General features: G+C 43.3%; 1 protein-coding gene across 6 annotated transcripts in view; it reads right to left on the reverse strand.

Annotated features, from left to right (window-relative positions):
- Positions 1-23798, reverse strand: part of LOC134966292 (NXPE family member 4-like) — a 642982-nt gene that overhangs the window by 565606 nt on the left and 53578 nt on the right. For 2 of the 6 annotated variants that reach the window (XM_063942914.1, XM_063942912.1), the window contains exon 2: positions 8910-9083. The exons of the other annotated variants lie outside the window; for them this stretch is intronic. The gene's annotated coding sequence lies outside the window, so the exon portion shown is untranslated. The remainder of the gene's footprint in view (positions 1-8909; positions 9084-23798) is intronic. 6 annotated transcript variants of the gene reach the window in all.

A 23798-nucleotide genomic window follows, 5' to 3' on the forward strand; every position in this document is an offset into this window, starting at 1 on the left:
ACGCCTGGTACGCAGGTGCATAGAGCACCACACTGTGCAGGGTGCCTCTGCTGTATTTTCCATTTGCAGACTCATTAGTAAGCAATGCAGCTGCTCTGGAGGCTGTGACTAAGAGCCATGATGGAGGCCTGGAGCAGGAGGGGCAGGGCAAACGCATCCTCTCTCATCTCAGCCCAAATCCAACCAGCTGTCTCCGCCCGGCATAAATGGTGTAGAGTCAGGGTTATGCTGGGGCTGTAGTAGCTGTATATGGGAGGAGGTTACACGCTGAAGGAACCGGAGAACACAGACAGGGTAAGGGATAGGACAGGACACAAGTCCTATAGACGTTCAGTGTTCCCTATATAGAGGGCAAATTTATAGCTTGTATAAAGGGCAGCAATTTTACATACACAGCTTCTCAGTGTATATAGCTTGTATTAAGACAGCTAAGGTGGTACGTGGCTCCTGTCCATGTACTGTGCCAGTATCACCTTCTCCCTCCACATATACTGTATGACATATGTATGTTATCACAGTTTCTTGTCTGATGTACAGAGAAGTGTCTTTTTAACCTCTTTTGTTATGTTTCCAGCCATTCTAAGGGCCCATTTATCATTGCTCATATATTGAATGTGATCTGGCGGGCATATTATCGCCCAGGATCACATTGCAATATGTAATCCTATCGTCTGGATGTAACATCCAGCATCCGCAGGGACAGGGGCTCTAAAAGGAGCCATTCCTGCTATTTGCTGTGGCAGCTGCTGGGGGGGTCTGCACATGTTCGGTCAGCTCTGACCGTAATGCCCAGAGTCACTTGCCCGGCCAAAAGTGCGGTGAGTAGCCCATAGGCTACAATGGGCTACTGCCATCTTCAGATGAGAGTAGCCCCGGTAACTAATATCAGGAATGTATATGTTGGTAAATTTAGCAGCATTGCATACCCCATAGAAAACAGGTCTACTATTATTGGCCAGTTGTCAGGATCCCGGCTCCCAGCATCCCGGCGCTGGGATCCCGACCGCCGGAAGGCCGGTAGTAAGGCGAGTGCAAAAGAACCCCTTGCAGGCTGGCTGCGCTTGCCACGCTGCGGGCATGGTGGCGCACCATGTGTGCCACGCTATTTATTCTCCCTCCAGGGGTGTTGTGGACACCCCAAGAGAGAGAATAGTTGTCGATATCTCGGCGCTCTGGATTTCGGCGCTGGTATGCTGAGCGCCGGGATCCTGACAGCTAGTATATCGAATGCCTCCCATAAAAAACTATGGGGGATGTGGCTGCGGGCGGTAATGGAGGGGTTGCAGCAGGTACGCAGTGGTACAGCCCTGAATATAGCCTGGCCCACAGGGGCACAGGGGAAAACCCCGGTGGGCCCAGCCAGGTTCCAGACTGTTCATGTGAATTCTAAATTATACATGTTATATTATACTACACTGGATTACGGTGTATTTTCTACAGTGAATTGTTATTAGTCTGGTACATTATCATGCATGCAGTAGAAAAAAGTTCTATATATATTTAACATGGGGCCCAGCCCATGCACTCTCTAATAGTTAGGCAAATCAATGTGATGGCTGGCCACACCCCCTCTTGAGACAGGCCACACCCCTAAACATGGGCCCCTACTGCTGCATTACCCTGATGGGCTCTTCATACCCCAGTCAGACACTGGTCCTAGGAGTGACTGCCGAGGACTGGATTGCTGGAGCTGAGGGGGAGGCGGTGCTGCCAGGGATGAGGATTGTGGCCATGTGGAGAGGAGGAACAGTCCTGTCCCTGCTTGGAAAGAGAAATGCTGCAGCTCATAAGAAGGGGACCCAGCCCCTGGAGTAAGTAAACTTACAGCTGTCACCCACTGCTTACCTTTCACCCACTACCTCTCTAGTCACCTACTATCTCCCTGTCACCCCTACCTCCTTAGTCACCTATCTCCCTGTCGCCAACTATCTCCCTAGTCACCTACTATCTCCCTGTCACACACTATCTCTATCTCCCCTACCTCCCTAATTACCTATCTCCCTGTCACACTGTCGATGTCAAAAATGGACATTCCAAACAGGTGGTGGACAGGAAACTCATGCCAGCCCTTTTGATGTCTTCAAGGCTGAACCTGGTTAGCATACGAACAGACCAGTGACTCATCATGAATGAGAAAGTTCCCTCCCTTAGACTAGATGTTTGCACTCCCCCAAACTAGATAACACACTGCTGATCAGACACACACAGGAGTTAGTTGCTGTTTTGTCCCAGATGATGGTGGAGATGTTGCCAGACCAGTTCCTGTATTTATTTGCTGAGAGATAGAGATATATTTAGAGGAGGATGCATTGAGGGAATGGTATGGTATGCTGGCCTGTAACTATGTATTTTGTATTAACTGATTACTGTATCAATTGTAACCATGTAACTATATGTATACTGTACATTGTGATATACTGAATACATATCCTTTTAATAACAAATATATACATCAATGAGCTTTGGATAATGTGTGGGTGTATTCTTTTCTTTTAAGGGATGTAGTGTTTTGAGATGTACAGCGCACTTTTATCATATATGGTAATAAGATACGCCTGGCGTCTGCAGTATATATTAGAGCGGGTATTTTAAATATTTGTTTAGAAAGCAATTTGGTATTTACAGATGGGGGCTCGTCCGGGATATCACGGTCTTAATGATGCACTGTACATTACAAACGCGACACTGTGGTCGATCAGCTTATGGTGGACGCATCGTGATGCTGAGAAATCATATCCGTGTGTTCTGTTGTGTTATCAGTAAGCCGATGATATGAAAATTCAAGGGACAATGTGTTTCTCATAATATTTAAGATGCTAAAGCGTATTTTTATTGTTGCAAAACAAAGTTCAAATAAGTCATATTGTGTTTGATTCAGATTGGATTGTTTATCTGTTAAGTGGATTTAAAAGTACATTTAAAAGTTGCTGCATAGCCTTGATATAGTGTTTCTTTTTTAACTCAGGCCTAAAGTAACTTCTGGTGCTTGTATAATTTGTGATTTCTTTGTGACAAAGGAGCCGCATGGTTTGTCCTTCATTTTGGCCTAACCACATGGCCTGTCCACCATCTTGTGTAAACCTCATGGATATGGAAGGGGGAGGAGCAGTGGCCATTTTAGGAAGGTCGTTTTCTAAATAGATGATTTTCAGTGTGCTCAGAACAATCAGTTTCCTTTGACACATTCATAGCACCATTTTATGAGTTACCAATGCATTTATTTAACCCATGCCATAGTCAATTACAAATAGTTTCAATTGGGCCTAGTGAGAGTAAATGGTGAGTTAAGTGTTTTTTTCCCCTTCTTGTCTGTGAAAAAAAAAGAAAGCGTTTTTTTTTCTTTCTTTTCTTCCAAGACTCGTGGAGGATAGCCATTGAAATGCAAATTAACCTGTGTAACTATTTTTTTAGTAGTGAAAAGCACATATCTTTGAGATGCAAATTAGAGGCAGTGAAGAGGTAAGGTGTCTCATAGAAGGCCAGTGAATGATACATATATATATATAATATTATTATAATTATGTGTATATTTATATCAGTGTATGTTCTGCAAGATAGCTATCCAATCTGAATCATATCATTTAAATTATAGATTATTGCAGTCATTATAGATCTGTGTTAAATCGGATACTGTTATATCAAATTTACAAATGTATTTAAGGAAGTAAGTGTAAAGACACAAATGCAGGTCTGGCCCAGTCATAAAGGCTTACACAGAACAAGTTGTGTCTAGTGGGCAATAGTGGTTAGTATTGCTCACATTTATAGAGTTGTGTGATTTGTTTTATTGCGTACGCACATTGGTATACATGGTACGGAACGTGAGGTCAGCGTAAAAAAAGTGCACGTGGCGCAAGTCCGCACATGTGGCATAGGGGTACGCACGGTTGCGTAATTACACAAGCTTGCGTAGGGTTGTGTGCGCATAATAAAACCACATGATAGTTGTTCAATTAATGTGGGATAGTAGCCATGCTACAATAGCACATAACTATACGGTTTCAAAAGCATATTAGTATAAGACTTTTGTTTAAACTGTATTGCCTCTGGGGGAAAAGCTGCCAACCAGAACAAGTAGAAATTTTCTGTACAGAAAAACAAAGCGTATTTGAGTGAGTGAAAGCAGGAGTGAGTGGATTGAACCCCGGGAATTCGGGATCCTGTAGTTGGTACACCAAGTGAGTGGAGGCTTGGTGACGTGAGGCGGCTGACTCACATTAGTATAGATTGGAATACGCAAATCGTGAGTAGATTTGCAGAGGAGCATAATACGGAATTGTGCATTGTGTAGTACTGAAGTAAAAAGTTTTTTTGTTACCCTCCGGCTGAGGGTCAAAGTTTGTACATCGACTCATGGTCGTACGGCAGTTAGGTAACAAGTACCTATAACAAGTGCGATTGGACCACATGTTTGTGGGTGCAATACATAGAGCAACTTGATACCCTTTTACTAGCTTTTTGCGTAAAATCGCGGTATCATTAGTGCCGTGTAGAGCATATGCAAACGTGATTTGTGTATAAGTGCATAGGGAGTTTTCGCTGGTCTCTCTCAGGAAAATCTCCAGCGGCGGATATTTGCTGGAAAAGGTAAGTCACTCCTAACACTTCCAGTAAATAGAAACCAATTAGGGACCTCACTGGGTACGCGGTGGTCACTATTGGAGTGAGTCGTGGTACTCAGCGGAGAAGGAGTGGGTGAAAGCGCTCTGAGAACTTTCACCGTGTATTCTTGTCGTGCATTGGGGATTGCGTAAAAGGAAAAAGTCCGCGATGGGATCCAATTGCACAAGCGGTGGACGTATGGTAGCCAGGGTTCAGGTTGAAGAGCCGTGGCCCAAGGGGTCAGCGAGGTTTATTATGAGTGGAAAATATGATCCACTCGCTGAAGACTTTTTGTCTGAATGGGTACGTATGACTAACAAAGATAGGGTATCATTCCCTAGGGTGGGCAGCTTTGAGCCAGAGGTACTGCAGAACATAAGGATATGTCTGATAAAATCCAGAAAACAATGGGTCAGACATACAAATTGTTAAAACCTGTGGCAGCAAGAGGGGTTGGTGAGTTTGCAGGTGGTATGTCTAACCAAAGTCATATAAGACAAGAATGGAAATATAAGAACTGTTTGAACTTGTAGCAACAATAAACAAGTGGAAGAAAAAAAAAGAATGCAAGTACACTGCCATATGTAGATGTGGAAGCAGTTACGGCCAGCATACAAACTATAGAAAATAATAAAAATATGAAAAATATGACTGTAACCTATATATGTACTAATGAAGCTAAAAAAAAAAAAGGGGAATTATGTAAATATATAACAAGCGGTACCTGTGGAAAAGAAAAGTGTTAGTAAAATAATGTTTACACTCCTTTGAGTGAATTGGTAAGGAGTGACCCGTGCAGTTGTTAATAGTCCCGGTTATCCTACCTGTCCCTGCGCTATGTTGTTCTGGAGCTGCTGGAGAGCACAGCGGCTCTGATCCTGAGTGCAGCGGATGGTGAGGATTGGTGGCGCTGAGTTCCGCTGCGTCCAGCGGGGCTGTATGCGCACTGATGTTCTCCGGCTCCCGTGACCGCTGCTGACAGCGGGTGGTGTTGTGGCCGATGTCCTGGCCGTGCAGTGGGCTTGCTTTCTCCGTAGTGAACAGTCACCAACGCGTTTCATGCGATTTGCACTTTTTCGAGGAGGAAATAAAAAGGATTTTTATTTAAGCTTCTAATTTATATTAAAAGATATCGGAACTTCCGCCCGGAAGTGACCTCATTTTTGGTGGGAACCATATGTCAGGTTTTCCACATAGAGGAAATTTTATAAAAACATCAAATGCGAATAGTAAAGAAAAATTAAAAAGAAAAGATATGAAAAAATGTTTTTAGGTACCGCTATGTTTATTGGTTTGAACTTTAAAGTAAATTAATTAATTTTTATATTTTTTATTTTATTTATTTTTATTTTGTTGTCTAATTCATACTGGCTATTTTATTAATTTTTATAATTTTGGCTATTATGTTAATTTTTTGATTTTGATGAAGATTATTTTTTTCGTAGAAAGGGATTCAATTCAAATTCTATATTTAGGCCTTTCGGGGCCATGGTTTTCAAGTCGAAGATCCATCTTGTTTCCACCATTTTTAATTCTTCCGAAATGTTGCCTCCTCTCCAGTTAGCATATATTTTTCTGATCACCAAGAATTTTGTACCTATTGGGTTTTTATTGTGGACTTCAAGGTAGTGCTTAGAGACATTGTGCGTAGATAGTACTGTAGATGAAAAACTTACCACATTAACCAAATGCTGAGTTGCGATACAGAAGGAGTAATTTATCTCTTACAATGCCCCTGCAACCTCCAATACATTGGACAGACAAAAAGAAAAGCAAAAATCAGATTTGCCGAACACATTAATAACATAAAAAAGGGACTATCTACGCACAATGTCTCTAAGCACTACCTTGAAGTCCACAATAAAAACCCAATAGGTACAAAATTCTTGGTGATCAGAAAAATATATGCTAACTGGAGAGGAGGCAACATTTCGGAAGAATTAAAAATGGTGGAAACAAGATAGATCTTCGACTTGAAAACCATGGCCCCGAAAGGCCTAAATATAGAATTTGAATTGAATCCCTTTCTACGAAAAAAATAATCTTCATCAAAATAAAAAAATTAACATAATAGCCAAAATTATAAAAATTAATAAAATAGCCAGTATGAATTAGACAGCAAAATAAAAATAAATAAAATAAAAAAATATAAAAATAAATTAATTTACTTTAAAGTTCAAACCAATAAACATAGCGGTACCTAAAAACATTTTTTCATATCATTTCTTTTTAATTTTTCTTTACTATTCGCATTTGATGTTTTTATAATATTTCCTCTATGTGGAAAATCTGACATATGGTTCCCACCAAAAATGAGGTCACTTCCGGGCGGAAGTTCTGATATATCTTTTAATATAAATTAGAAGCTTAAATAAAAATATTTTTATTTACTCCTCGAAAAAGTGCAAATCGAATGAAAAGCGTTGGTGACTGTTCACTAAGGAGAAAGCAAGCCCACTGCACGGCCAGGACATCGGCCGCAACACCACCCGCTGTCAGCAGCGGTCACGGGAGCCGGAGAACATCAGTGCGCATACAGCCCCGCTGGACGCAGCGGGACTCAGCGCCACCAATCCTCACTATCTGCTGCACTCAGGATCAGAGCCGCTGTGCTCACCAGCAGCTCCGGAACAACATAGCGCAGGGACAGGTAGGATAACCGGGACTATTAACAACTGCACGGGTCACTCCTTACCAATTCACTCAAAAGAGTGTAAACATTATTTTACTAACACTTTTCTTTTCCACAGGTACCGCTTGTTATATATTTACATAATTCCCCTTTTTTTTAGCTTTATATACCACCCACTAATAACACTTTTTAATTCAATTAGCGCTTTCCACCAAAAAAATCAAATTCATCTTTAAAGAAAGCAGCTTTTATTCAAGCGCAGTAATTTAGCATATTTTTATGTACTAATGAATGTTGAAGTTTTATTTAGGAGGAGAAGGTGACCTGATTGTTTTCAGCCATTTCTCATGCACTCAGAGGAGTATCCAACCGGTAAAAGAAGAGCAGTAGCCTGCGGGGGAAGTGGCTGAGACCAGTGGAACTGGTAAGTATGGTATCATTCGTGTACATATATAGTAAAACCCAAAAATAAAACAAAAATCCAGAATTTAACATCAGAAATGGGAGAAAAACCTGTCCGCACTTTAGTATTTGCCAGTAGAAAAGCGGACAGAGACAAGGTAACCCCCGGGTATTTCTTTTAGTTACCATATAAGAAGTATTCATTCCTGGTAATGCCCCTAGTCAAGATGAGCTCGGAAATGTTTGTTGGACCATGTACAGACCCTTAATACGGGATGAGAAGGATTGAATGAATACTTTGCATGACCTAGAAACTTGTTAAAATTTTTCTTTTTGTCTTTTGCAGTAACAGAAAACTCTCCGTCTGGATAAGATCAATGGTAAACACTAATTTGGCTAATGGGAGGTGGCTGTCTCTGTACTAATGGACGGGCTCAATAAGGCTTTGAGGGTCAGGGTGCAGACTTCTTTGCAAAATTGGAAAGGGGTCACAGTAGCTAATCTTAGAGAGTGTGCTATTGAACATCACAAGAATAGTGCTAGGCGCAGAGAACAACAGGTGGAGAGGTTGAGGACGGTAAGTATACAGGCACATACAGGAAAGACCCATCAGTCCAAACCCCAGATCCCTAATGGTCAATAATATGTTACACTTGCAGGAAGGAAGGGCATTTTGCCAGAGATTGTAGGAGTAGTAGGACACATAGTCAATATAGACCCCCTAGACAGAAAACACAAGCCACATTATTAAACACATAGACGGGACCAAGGGACATATAGTAAGGAATCATAAGCCATATAGAAAACAGATTCGGTTAATGGGAAGAACGGAATAAATGCAACTTTACCCTTTTGACAAAACTTGCTGGGGTTAAGATGAGGCCTCTAAACTTTTGCTTCTGTCTCTAGCAGAAATGGCCCCTGATTAACTTAACAGGAATTTTGTTAGATATGGTATACATATAGCATGCTCCCGCCCAGGAAGTACAAAGTATGTTGGATACCCACGAAGACTAATGTTACATATTACTGTTCTAGATGCATTTCCATCACAGGTAGAGGAAATTATCTCACAGATACCGGGTTCCCTATGAACTTAGGATGGACAGGACATTGGATTGATGGCTGGAATAGTCCCAGCAGAGATACGACACATAGAATTTTTTTTTTAGGGGTGTATACCTAGTAGAAAAGTCATTCCCCATAGTGCCCAATCCAGTTGTCAAATTTTTGTAAAATCCTCTTTGCCCCTACAAACTTATCTGTTACTAACCTCTGTGATTTTTCTTCAAAGTTTCCTCATCATCTCTTACGTTCACCGACAGGAGGGTACAATACATGGACCTGATTACAGTTCAAACGCCATATGCCTACTTGGCCCGTCAGAGTTCTGCCAAAATCCAGTATATCTCACCAGCACGATGACACCAGTATTACTGCAATGTACCTGGTCATGCACAAAGGGTGGAGAATGAGAGTACTGGTGAAGGGAGACTGTGTACAGACACCGATAAGCATGATGGTGTGACAGCCTGTTGGTGAATGGCAAACCTGACATTTTCATTTTCTTCTCTCTTTCCTCTAGAGATGTTTTTTTTTTTTTTTTTAGTTATGCTCATGGTACTCTACATTGCAAACACACAACGACTTCGTACAGTTAACACCCTTTAGGAATTGTTATGTATTGGTGTGCACTGATGTTTTCTCAAACTGGGTAGAGGTATTTCCTGCCGCCACGGATGCTGCTATGTTTACTGCAAAGAAAAATTGTGCAGAAATTTGTGTGTAGATAATGGTACCCCTAGATGTAGGAGCAAAGCTTGAAATTGTACTATTGTGATCATAGATACTGCCACTAGTATTATGTAGCATCGGAACCACTCCCAAATCTTTACTTAACAAATCACCCTCTTCGAAATTTGTTTTTTGTTTTGGTATTTGTTTCTTTTTGTTTTTTTGGAAGACAACCTCATGTCACGATTGATCCGCACAATGATCAGAAATACACCAATGAGGTGACAGTACAGTACTTTATCGAGATGAGCCAGCATTTGAGAACTTGACAAAAGAACTTGAAACTGTTGATTGCTGGTATGCCAAATACTAACTGTCTTGATTGTGAACCAAGAGACTGTGCGATTGTTCTTACGCTCAGGTTGTCTAATAGACAGGTGGGAAGGACCGTACCAAGTTTTGTTGACAGCACTATCCCAGTGAAAGTAGCAGAGAGACAGACTTGGGTCCACGATTCCCATTGCAGGAAAGTCGGTAGTCTGGAAGGAACCCGTAAATGGAGTGAGATCGCAAAAGTATCACCAGAGACTCTGTTCCGTGAAGACTGAGAGGCGGCACTGTTGAACACTACCTGAGCGTACTACTGGATTGCAGAAAGACCAGTCATTGTAATTGATTTGTTATGAACAAGAGTTGTTTTGTCCTATTTCTCTTTTCTCTCTCTTTCCCGCTGACAAACATTTTTTTTCAGGACATTCTATTTTTGCGAGGTTTTTTTATGAGGAGTCGAGTGTGGGACTGGAACTGGTTCTGGAGGAAGGAGTGATTTCCTTATAGGATCCCAGGATTAGCCGATCAGTTTGTTAAAGCCAGAGAAAAAGCAAAGGTCTAGTAGTTATGGAGTTCGGAGGTAATCAGGAACAATCAGACAATGGCTATTCACACATTGCAGATAAAGAGCTCATTAATATATGTGGAAGAAAGGTTTATGAGTGGCTCTCCCCGAACTCCGAAGGTTTACGTTATTTAGGAAGGATATTAAACAGACCTAGCATACGTTCCAGAAATGGAAACAATGTTCAGAAAAGGATAGGAATATGTAGATAATGAAAATTTTATATGTCACTTTCACGATTTGTTTGTTTCTTCTTCATCTACCCAGCAGAATCTTAATGGAATCCAAACATTAGTGTACAAAGACGTAGGTACATGTATGTGTGAAATGTTCGTCCAAATCAGACATTATAGGCCAAAGCACTGTCCCAGCATACTCTATAGGTTAAATGTTGTCCCACTCCCAACCAGTGGTCCCGTGACCGCCGAGTGCATATAGAGGATGTCTCGTCCTCCTCCCTGTCTTCCCCAAATATGGTCAACAATCTGATTTGTGAAATGAATACATACTTGTGTCTAGGTCACCGATTATTGTCTGAAATATTTTTTTCTTATGTTAATAATTGATGGCAGTTATTGTTTACTGCCAAAGGGTGGACTGTCAAAGTAAAAAATATTACATAGAGAGAACATACAGACTACAAACATTATGAGTCGCTATGCTTGCAAATACGCACAGCGAGCACAGCAATATATGGTAACACACGCATTTACACGGACATGCCACAGAGATGGATTCGACACTTATTTCATACAGCACAAAATTATAACATATCAAGCGCCAGGCATCATAATGATTTAAAATTATATAATGGAGTAACGTCATGTATGCGTATTATTGGAGCGGAGCAAGATAGACATGTCATATTTGGTATTAAAGCAACCAGATTAATGTGTAGATTCATTTGATACTTGTTATTAAGTCGTAGGACAATGCAACAAGTAGTTATGATTAAATGTATGAAAGCTAAAATCACTCTTATTAGGACAATGGACATTCAAAAAAGTGGTGGACAGGAAACTCAGGCCAGCCCTTTTGAGGTCTTCAAGGCTGATCCTGGTTAGCATATGAACAGACAAGTGACTCATCATGAATGAGAAAGTTCCCTCCCTTAGACTAGATGTGTGCACTCCCCCAAACTAGATAATACATTGCTGATCAGACACACACAGGAGTTAGTTGCGGTTTTGTCCCAGACAATGGTGGAGATGTTGCCAGACCAGTTCCTGTATTTATTTGCTGAGAGAGATATTAAGAGGAGGATGCATTGAGGGAATGGTATGGTATGCTGGCCTGTAACTGTATGTATTTTGTATTAACTGATTACTGTATAAATTGTAACCATGTAACTATATGTATACTGTACATTGTGATATATTGAATACATATCCTTTTATTAACAAATATATACATCAATGAGCTTTGAAACTCAGATAATGTGTGGATGTATTCTTTTCTCTTAAGGGATGTAGTGTTTTGATACGTACAGCGCACTTTTATCGTATAGGGTAATAAGATGCACCTGGCATCTGCAGTATATATTAGAGTGGGCACTTTAAATATTTGTTAGGAAGCAATTTGGTATTTACAACACACTCTCTCTGTACCCTAAGGGGTACTTTTGTCTAGCAATGGCCCTTTCTTGTGAGACCTCACTCCTTTTTTGTGGCGTAAGTTTTGACGCACTGTCCCTTTATACAGTTTATCCCATCAAGGGGCACCAAAATCAGTATTCGCTTACCAAAAAAATTAAGCTTGGGCTGGCCATGGTTAGAAGTGGTTGACACATAACCTTGTCACTCAGGACTCTAATAGGGAATGTACACATGGAGCAAATTCTTTCAGACTGTACCCCTCAGTCCTGCTCTTTTGATCCCCTTGAAGATTTTAAACTCTTTTAAAACCAGAATTTATTGTTTTTGCCTAGGTATCTGAAGATCCTTGTGTTCTCATCCCAAGGGATTTCTTGGTCAAACAATCAGGGGCCCTTACTTATCTTTTTTTAATTCTCTTTGAAGATTAAGACCTGTGATTTATTAATATACTGTACTGGACAGTTTTATGAAATTGGTCAGAAAGAGATTACATAAACAAATGCCTTCTTGAGCAAAATCTATCTCCTTTCTTCAAAACTATTCATTACCTCTGTGGACAGTCAGGAGACTGTACTGGTTACAAAGGCTCTCCTGCTGAGTAGAGGACACATACATTTCCTTTTGCAATCCAAATGTCCCCTCACTCAGTTCATACAGTTTTACAAATGACATTTTCCATGCAGAATATACATTGATACAACATGCAATTTGAATAATACCATATTTTCGGATCAGATAATGTGATGGATTCTGACAACCATAATAGGTCTGCACATGTAGTCCAATTGTAATATATAATGAGCCCTAACAGCGTCCAATTTTTGGATGTCAATATAAATCTATTTTAATATAATATAAATCTTTATTTGTGAAAGATACTGACAGGAATACAATATTGAGACATGTTAGTGAGAATGATCACTAGCAATCCAATCCAAAAGAGATATGAGGGTAATTCAGACCTGATCGCTGCTGTGCGTTTTCGCACAGCGGGTGATCAGATCTGAACTGCGCATGCATATGCACCACAATGCACAGGCCCGACTGACCGCAGCAACGGGGATCGCCGGTCAGCAACGGGATAATGCAATAAACCCAATCGCACGGGCATTCGCAAGGTGATTGACAGGAGGAGGCCATTTGTGGGTAGCAACTGATCGTTACCAGGGAATGTCCAGACAAACACAGGTGTGTCAAAATGTTTAAAGGGAGGGTGTCTGATGTCAGCTCTGGCCCCGATCAGCAAGAAGCAAATCGCATCGGCTGAGTAAGTCCTGGGCAGAGCAGAGACTGCACAAAATCAGTTTGTGCAGCTGTGCTACACATCCGAACGCACACTTGCACAGCAAATTCACCCTACCCCTGTAGGCGGCGAATATCTGATCGCAGGGCAGCAAAAAATGCAGCCCAGTGCTCAGGTCTGAATTACCCCCATAGACTTGTATAATATGGTGGAAAATTTTGTAAAAATTGGTTATATGAGATAAGATTTTGATATGATAAAAAAAAACAAAGTATTGAATACTCCCTGTGATGTGACATTTCAGTCCAGACTAAAACAGAAATCATCCTGTGTTGTAATCCTGGGATCAGTATAAAATACCTCCAATCAAAATTCCGACAGCAACTAACCGACGGTCAAAATCCCGACATATACAAAATACAGACATTTAAAATACCGGCAAGGTCAAAATACCGACATTTAAAATGTTGACAGGTCAATAAAGCTGACAAATTATTTTTTTTACAAATTGTGGGTGTATGTCGACATAGGTAGGTACCGGTAGGTAGGTATTAAAATCCTGTTTTCTCATACGTCCTAGAGGATGCTAGGGTCCACTTCAGTATCATAGGGTTATACCAAAGCTCCAGTACGGGCGGGAGAGTGCGGATGACCCTGCAGCACCGATTGACCAGACTTGAGGTCCTCATCGGCCAAAGTTTCAAACTTATAAAATTTAGCAAATGTGTTTGACCCTGATCAAGTAGCTGCTCTGCAAAGTTGTAAAGCCGAGATACCCTGGGCAGCCGCCCAGGATAATCCCACTTTCCTAGTAGAATGGGCCTTCACCGACTTCGGTACCGGCATGCCTGCCGTAGAATGAGCGTGCTGAATTATCCCTCTGATCCAGCGCGCAATAGTCTGCTTAGAAGCAAGACACCAAATCTTGCTGGGAGCATACAGGACAAACAGAGCCTTTGTTTTCCGTAACCAAGCTGTTCTTGCGACATAAATCTTCAAAGCTCTAACCACATGTAGAGACTTTGACTCAGTGAAAGTGTCAGTAGCTACTGGCACCACAATAGGTTGGTTTATGTGGAACGACGAAACCACCTTTGGAACAAATTGTTGAGTTCTTAACTCTGCCCTATCTTCATGGAAGATCAGGTAAGGGCTCTTGTGAGACAAGGCCTCCAACTCAGACACCCGTCTTGCGGATGCCAAGGCCAAAAGCATCACCCCTTTCCAAGTGAGAAACTTCAATTATATCTCCTGCAGAGGTTCAAACCAATCTGATTGAAGGAACTGCAACACCACATTAAGGTCCCATGGTGCCACTGGAGGCACAAATGGAGGCTGGATATGCAGAACCCCTTTCACGAACGTCTGAACTTCTGGAAAGGAGGCCAATTCTTTTTTAAAGAAAACCGATAAGGCTAAAATCTGGACCTTGATTGACCTCAATCTAAGGCCCGCATCCACACCAGCCTGCAGAAAATGGAGAAAACATCTCAACTCAAACTCTTCCGTAGGAGCCTTCTTGGATTCACACCAAGACACATATTTTTCTCCAAATACGGTGGAAATGTTTAGACGTTACTCCTTTCCTGGCCTGAATAAGAGTCGGGATGACTTCCTTGGGAATACCCTTTCGGGCAAGGATCCGGCGCTCAACAGCCATGCCGTCAAACGTAGCCGCGGTAAGTCTTGATACACACACGGCCCCTGCTGTAGTAGGTCCTCTCGAGGAGGAAGAGGCCAAGGATCTTCTTTGAGCAACTCCTGAAGATCTGGATATCAAGCCCTCCTTGGCCAGTCTGGGGCAATGAAGATTGCTCAAACTGTTGTTCTTCTTATTATTTTGAGAACTTTTGGAATCAGTGGAAGTGGAGGGAAAACATATACCGACCGAAACACCCACTGGGTCACCAGTGCATCCACCGCTATTGCTTGAGGGTCTCTCGACCTGGAACAATATCTCTGGAGCTTCTTGTTTAGATGAGATGCCATCATGTCTACTTGAGGAACTCCCCAAAGACTTGTCACCTCTGCGAAGACTTCTTGGTGGAGGCCCCACTCTCCTGTATGGAGATCGTGTCTGCTGAGGAAGTCTGCTTCCCAGTTGTCCACTCCCGGAATGAAAATTGCTGACAGAGCTCTTACATGTCTTTCTGCCCAGAGGAGAATCCTTGTCACCTCTGCCATTGCCGCTCTGCTTTTCGTTCTGCCTTGCCGGTTTATGTACGTGACTGCTGTTACATTTTCCAACTGGATCTGTACGGGATGATCTTGAAGAAGATGTACCGCTTGTAGAAGGCCGTTGTAAATGGCTCTCAATTCCAGAACGTTTATGTGAAGTGATAAAGCTAAATATTTATCTTATAACATTCACTATATGTGGGTAAGAGACTCAGTACGCACTTGGCGTATGGGGTACCGTAAGGGTACGCACTTAGTGTAGCAGACGCTTAGCCGTGGTCGAGACGCACATGCGGCACGCTCACTCACAGCTTAACGCTTGGTGTCGAGCACGCTATAGGCAGCCGACTACCGTAATGCTACGCAAACAGCGTAGCATACGCTCGTGACCACGAGGGGAACACGAGCGGCGCAGACGCTCACGTGATGACACTCAGTAAACCTTGTATGCAACACAATGAAAGATTGAATTTGTACTGTAAATCTTACTACTGAAATACCGTAGCGATATAACGCTGCTCAACCTTAATACAAAACTGCTTGAGCGATTGAGACGCTCCGAATACCCTCAGTAATGTAATAAACACACAATACCTTGCTAAGGTTCCAACACCTTTACTAACAATATCTAGCTATGTGAAAAAAAGTAAACAGTTAACAGTTCATACACTACAGGCTAACATCAATATCTAAGCAGAATAACTACACATAAATATACAATAGCGTCTTAATCCTATACAATAACAGAGAGAGAGAGAGAGAATATGGCAAATACAAACAGGGAACAAGTTGGTTACAGAGAATTACTTACACACACTGGGGAATGATTCGCTGCGCAGTCCTGGTACCAGCTCCGAGTTAGTCAAGATGAAAACCGTTTGTGTAGTGAGAGACTGAGCTGGCCAGGCTGGCTGTTCTTTTATACACTGCGTACAGTACACTACAAAGGGACCTATAATCTCATTGTTCATTGGACACAGGAATGTCTCCCCGCATCATAACAAAAGGTCATAGGTTAGTTTGAACAGGTGGGCTGTGACTATATCAAACTGCTCAGGTGGGAGGGAATCTCAGAATTCCCGCCGCATGGATAATGAACCGCAAATATAATAAATGTCCAGAAACTACTAATCGACATAACTATACGCAGGAGCGATTAATCTCTACCTAACCAGCACCGGATTGTTTCTAATAAAATGTTCTTTAGTTAGGTACCAAACACAACTGCTCAAACCCTGTCTGACCCTTCGTATCATGCAAAGAGGAATTCCTCTGTCCAGCGACCAGTTACAATAAACAAATTTACAGTTATTATTAAGGGGAACATTACCTATAAAACATACTATTTGGATTTACTATGTAACATTTGAGTCGCCCGCTAGACGCACACATACTCTACCGTAAATGCACATACCACGTGTCAATGCGCACGGCCGTAGAAACTACATTACGCAACTGCGAATATGCGCACGCACGGGAGAGAATGTGCACGTGCAGCAGGCAAGCGCATGGGGTGAATATATGGCAGTGTGTAGCATGATATTTTTCGACTTTGACAGAAGGCAGGCTTCCTGACTTGTCCATTTTCCTTGGAAGCTGTCCCCCTGTGTGACAGCTCCCCAGCCTCGGATACTTGCATCCATGGTTATTAGGACCCAGTCGTGAATCCCAAACCTGCATCCTTCTAGTAGGTGATAACTGTGTAGCCACCACAGGAGCGAAATCCGGGCTTTGGGGGACAGGATTATTTTCCGGTGCATGTGTTTGTGGGATCCGGACCACTTGTCCAACAGGTCCCACTGGAATACTCTGGCATGAAATCAGCCAAACTGTATGGCCTGGTAGGCCACTACCATTTTCCCCAACAACCGATTGCATTGATGGATCGACACGCTTGTTGGTTTCAATATTTGTTTGACCATTTTCTGGGTTTCCAGAGCCTTTTCCACTGGAAGAAATACTCTCCGTACTTCTGTGTCCAGAATCATCCCTAAAAAGGACAATCTTGTCGTCTGTTCCAACTGCAACTTTGGAAAATTCATGATCCAACCATGTTTTTGGAGTATTGACAGGGAGAATGCGATGTTCTGCACCAACTATTCCCTGGATCTCGCTTTTATCAGGAGATCGTCCAGATAAGGAATTATATTGACTCCTTTTTGACGAAGGAGGACCATCATCTCTGCCATCACCTTGGTGAATACCCTCGGTGCCGTGGAGAGTCCGAACGGCAACGTCTGGAACTGGTAATGGCAATCCTGGACTGCGAATCTCAGATAAGCTTGGTGAGGAGGATAAATGGGAACATGCAAGTAAGCATCCTTTATGTCTACTGACACCATGATGTCCCCCTCTTCCAGACTGGAAATCACTGCCCTCAGGGATTCAATCTTGAACTTGAACCTTTTCAGGTAGAGATTCAGATTTTTCAGGTTTAAAATCGGTTGACCAAGCCGTCCGGCTTTGGAACTACGAAGAGGCTTGAATAAAAACCTTCTCCTTGCTGTGACAAGGGTACCAGGACAATGACCTGATCCTGACATAATTTTTGAATTGCCGTTGTTACTGCTACTCTTTCTGGAAGAGAAGCTGGCAAGGTCGATTTGAAAAATCGGCATGGGGGTACGTCTTGAAACTCTAGTTTGTACCCATGGGACACTATTTGTAAGACCCATGGGTCCAGGCCAGATTGAATCCAGATTTGACTGAAAAGTTTCAGACGTGCTCCCACCAGAGCGGACTCCCGCAAGGCACCGCGCACGCCTCTCCAGTGTCCCTCCTGGTTCTCCGGCCGGTCTAATAAAGGAAGTGCCATTCGTGAGCTCTGATTGGCTCACGAACCGGCACTTCCTTTATTAGACCCGCAGGAGTCCCTCCAACACAAAGGAGCGGCGGGGGGGGGGGGATAGGGGAGCACTGTGGGGGAATATCTGGCACTGAGGGCATGTACCTGGTGGCACTGTGGGGGAATATCTGGCACTGAGGGCATATGTGGCACTGGGTGCACGTCCCCACCAACAAGCACTACCCCCTAGCAACAAGCATGACACCCGGTGCATGAAACCCCTGGCAACGAGCATGACACCCTGAGCATGAAAATCCCTGGCACCGTGCATGGAACCAAGAGCATGAAACCCCTGGCAATGAGCAGGTAATTTAAAAGTAATTAGAAGCCTTACTGTAGAACTTAATGTGTAATGGGCATTACGGTGTGTGGCATAATGTATCACGGACATTGCGGTGTGTGTCATAATGTGTCAGGAATTACGGTGTGTTGTATCCTATATCACGATCATTGTGGTATGTGGTATAATGTCTCAGGGTCATTGCGGTGTGTGTCATAATGTGTCATAAACATTGTATGTGCTATAATGTATCAGGGGCATTGCAGTGTGTAGCATAATGTATAATGGGCATTGCGATTCCTGTCATAATGTGTCACAGGCATTACGGTGTGTGGCATAATGTGTCGGGGGCATTACAGTGTGTGCATATTGTGTCATGTGCATTATTGTGTGTGGCATAATGTCTAAGGGCCATTGCAGTATGTGGCATAATGTATACTAGGCATTACTATAATGAGGAAAAATGACAAATAATGTAAGGGGCATGAATCAGGATTATTTTTCTTTCCTGTGGTGGCTAACGTCTGGGCGTGCAGGTTGCAAAACTGGGGTATAAGGTAGTCTTTTCCTGCAATGCCACGCCCCTTTATGCGAAGCCACGCCAATTTCAATGAAGCCACACCCCTTTTTGGCGGCACGCGCATATTTGTCCCTTTACTACTGCCAATTATGGGGGGTGGGGAGGGGGGGGGGGGGTTGGCGCCAAAGAATTTTTTGGCTTGGGGGAGAAAAATTTCTAGTTACGCCACTGCCCTAGGCTTATACTCGAGTCAATAAGTTTTCCCCGTTTTTTGTGGTAAAATTAGGTGCCTCGGCTTATATTCAGGTCGACTTACAGTATACTCGAGTATATACGGTAATCAGAAGAGAGCATACCCTCTATTACGTGAGTCACGAGCCAGCTGGGTGACTATTCTTTCTGAGTACCCCGGTTGTCAATCATTAGAAAGGGGGAAGAGGCTGTTGGCACGTGGACCCCAGTGCTAAGGGGTAATAAGGAGTGTGCTCCAGTATCACTGTGCTGACCTAACATACTAATAACAACAGGACTGTTTATGTTGAATTGCTGCATGTTTGCAGGGACGCCTGCACTGTTTCACAATAAGCTGACAGCTGGACAATATATGGAGTCCAGAGGAGAGTGTTATAAGTCCTAAAATCAAAGGCTAACAAATATAATAACCCCTGCATATTTATTATATGGCTGGACTTTATTAACTCCTGCATTTCATATAAGGCTGAACTTATATACTAATATGCATGCATTATACATTAATGATATTTACAGTATTAACGACGCTGCAACGACGCTGATTACGAAGAAAGCGGTCGCAGCGGCGACCGCAAGAAGATTGACTGCAGGAAGGCGTTCCGGGGCAGCCACTCACCGTTTGGAGCTGTTTTCAGGGAGTGGTAAGGAAAACGCAGGCGTGTCCAGACAAACGGAGGGCGGATGTCTGACGTGAAAGCCGAGCCCATCATCGCTTGATCCGTCGCACAGGCTAAGTATGTCCAGGGCTATTCTGGTTTTGCAGGAAACTTTTTTAGCATAGCAGGGCTGCACAAGCGTTCGCAGCCCTGCTATGCTAAAATACACTCCCCCATAGGCTGAGATTAGTTGATCGCACCAGCAGCAAAAAGTGCGATCAACTCGGAATGAGGTCCAATATGCGCACATGAAACTTAGTAGTTGGTTCTATTGAGTATTATTGTGTTTTATTATCTACATTTTTGTGATACCGGCCAGTGTCGTTATTTTTAAATGTTGTATTTCGCAATAAATGTCCGTACCCGGATGAGAAGTGCAGTTCTGTGTTTCTTTGTTTTTTTACAGGAGGTACAAAATGCTCTGGATGTTCTGCTTAATTTATGATTACCGGCACCTGTTCTGAACAGGACAATGGATAAGAAAGGTATATAATCACAAGTGATGGCAATCATATATTAAGGGAGAAGTTCAGGAGCAGAGCATTCTGTCCCTCCTGGAGAGGGTAATGGCCCTCATTCCGAGTTGTTCGCTCGGTATTTTTCATCGCATCGCAGTGAAAATCCGCTTAGTACGCATGCGCAATGTTCGCACTGCGACTGCGCCAAGTAACTTTACTATGAAGAAAGTATTTTTACTCACGGCTTTTTCTTCGCTCCGGCGATCGTAATGTGATTGACAGGAAATGGGTGTTACTGGGCGGATACACGGCGTTTCAGGGGCGTGTGGCTGAAAACGCTACCGTTTCCGGAAAAAACGCAGGAGTGGCCGGGGAAACGGTGGGAGTGCCTGGGCGAACGCTGGGTGTGTTTGTGACGTCAACCAGGAACGACAAGCACTGAAATGATCGCACAGGCAGAGTAAGTCTGGAGCTACTCTGAAACTGCTAACTCGTTTGTAATCGCAATATTGCGCGTACGTCGGTCGCAATTTTAAGAAGCTAAGATTCACTCCCAGTAGGCGGCGGCTTAGCGTGTGTAACTCTGCTACATTCGCCTTGCGAGCGAACAACTCGGAATGAGGGCCAATGTTGGGAGGTATGCTTATCACACTTGCTTTAATTCTAATAATAGAATCAGTGTCCTGTTACCAGGTAGTGGTCACTGATTGGCTGAAAATCATACAAGTGACAGAACTCACATGAGTTCTCCCACTTGCGGGAGCCATGCTGTATGCACAGATGTACAGCATGTACATATAGCGTGGTTATGTCCAACATGGATCGGATCTTGCATTTTTTTTAACCCCTGGGATGCTACTGGACAAGAGTACCGACTGATGCTAAGGGTTATTTTAGTATGTATATATAGATTTTTTCCATGCAGTGGGATTTTACTGGAGAAGGGGCCAACTAGCACCAGCAACAAGGTGACTATAATGTGAGTGTATGTATTAAACTTTCACTTTCCATGTTGTGTATGCACTGTGTTTAGTTTCACAATACTTTTACAGGGGACTTTAAATACCAGTGGGCAATTAATGCCCCACATGCTAGTACTGGTGGTTCACTAACTATGGCATGTGTGGAATACTTACGGATATCTGTTATCCTCCTGTAATATACTATATTACTTTATTTTAACAAGTCCACACTATCAACTCCGCACCCACCGGCATGGGGTGCAGGGGATAGCCCCTGGCTTCAGGCCAGGCTTGGGGTATACTGTACTGGAGAGGAGGGACACTGTTATTGGTGGGGTCTTCACTTTCCCAGGAATCCCCTGCCTGGGCTAACTAGTTAGGGGGAATAATTATTTGACAGAGAGGATCCTTTCAAGTGTGTCCCCTGGCTGTGGAATTAGCCCCCCCCCCCCCCACCAACACTAGTGGAGCCCGGTGCCGGCTCTAAAAATATGGGGAACCCCTAATCATTCCCCCATCCCCTTGTTTTTAGAATCAGGGCTGGCTCCAAGAGCTCAGTGCTCTTTCCCTAAATATGGGGGACCCCTACACATTTTGATCACACTGATCTGTGCTGGCTTCTGCAGAACACACTGATCACAGGCAGAACTCTATGCATCCGGCACAAACACGACTGAACACAGTCAAAGTCGAAAATATTAGACCCACACGCATCACGTGCAAACACCACACAGAGTGGCATCCGTACGTGTGCTTGTTCTGCCGTGCGTGCACATACTTGCACGTTGTGTATATTGATTAACGAAGTCCTGCGTGTTAGCGCGTGGTATGAGTAAATATGGTAGCATATGCATTCACATGGAAAAGCCACAAAGACATATTTGATATTTAATCCACATAGTGCATAATTTACACATAGCCTACACGCACCACACCAGAAAGTTACATTTGCTTTGGAAGTATAACAGGGGGATTCAACCAGGAACGGATTGGGAAACAAAAGTGGCCCTGGAAAAATTTATAGAAGTGGCCTCATGTGGGCGGCACCAAACCAACTGTAGGTGGAGCCAATATCAAAGTAGGCAGGATTAATTCAAAATGTAATGTAGGCAGAGTTGCACCAACAAAAAGCAGAGCATGTCAAATTAGCTGCACCTAACATTAAACGTTTAGAAAGTATTGTGTTGTAGCAGGAGTAGCTAAGAAATTTAAACTGGGGTGACATTTAATCCTCTGTACACTCACTAAATATCTCAGTCCATTTCCTGAAAGCTTCTCCTCTCTCTTTGTTTAACTCCTTAATTTGTCTCTCTGCTTCTTAGGGGTCAATTCAGTTCAACGAGGATTGAATAGCGCTGGGAGGGAGCTCCCGAAGCTATCCAATTCAGAGCAATGCTGTCCCTGACTAGAGGATTTCTTCTTGCACCCTTCAAAGGGCCGCTTATACATATAATCACGTAATCATGACCACGGTGTCAGTGCCGCTTATACACATTTGGGCAAATTCAGTATGAATCGCAAATAGCGATTCGTACAGAATTTTTGCTGAGGGTCTGCAGGCGCATGCGCAGCAGGCCCTACAGCGTATGTGTCCGCATTTTCTGCGGGGGGGGGGGCCCCGCAGAAAATACGATCGCCTCTACCTGTCAATCAGGCAGAGGCGATCGTGGGGCGGCAACGCTCTGTTTTCTGGATGGAAACGGAGCATTGCGGGAGCGTGCCAGCCCAAACGGTGGGCTGATACGCGAGAACGGGGGCGTGTCTGGGGTGCAGCGGCTGCGTGACGTCACACGTAGCCGCTGCAACAGCAAAAATGGCGCTGGGACTCCTGCGCCACAGCTAAGCTGCGACGGCAGGAGTCATCCTTAATTTCTGCTAACAAGCAGAAATTGCGTGCTATTCGCAATTTCTGCTTGAAGCAGGGGGGTAGGCTCCGGTCAGCATGCTGGGCGGCCTTGCCCAGCACTGGTGTCCCCCAGCGTGCGTGCTAATGGTTAGCAAATTCTGCTGATTAGCAGCGTTCGCTATCCTTACTGAATTGGCCCCATAATCACATAATAATGTCCACTGTATCAGTGCCGCTTATACACATAATAATGCCCACAGTATCAGTGCTGCTTATACACATAATAATGCCCACAGTAGCAGTGCCTCTTATACACATAATAATGCCCACAGTATCAGTGCCGCTTATACATATAATGCCCACAGTATCAGTGCCGCTTATACACATAATGCCCACAGTATCAGTGCCACTTATACACATAATAATGCCCACAGTATCAGTGCCGCTTATACACATAATGCCCACAGTATCAGTGCCACTTATACACATAATAATGCCCACAGTATCAGTGCCGCTTATACACATAATAATGCCCACGGTATCAGTGCTGCTTATACACATAATAATGCCCACAGTATCAGTGCCACTTATACACATAATAATGCCCACAGTATCAGTGCCGCTTATACACATAATAATGCCCACGGTATCAGTGCCGCTTATACACATAATAATGCCCACGGTATCAGTGCCGCTTA

Source organism: Pseudophryne corroboree, chromosome 10, assembly GCF_028390025.1.
Source record: "Pseudophryne corroboree isolate aPseCor3 chromosome 10, aPseCor3.hap2, whole genome shotgun sequence".
NCBI classification, from domain to species: domain Eukaryota; kingdom Metazoa; phylum Chordata; class Amphibia; order Anura; family Myobatrachidae; genus Pseudophryne; species Pseudophryne corroboree.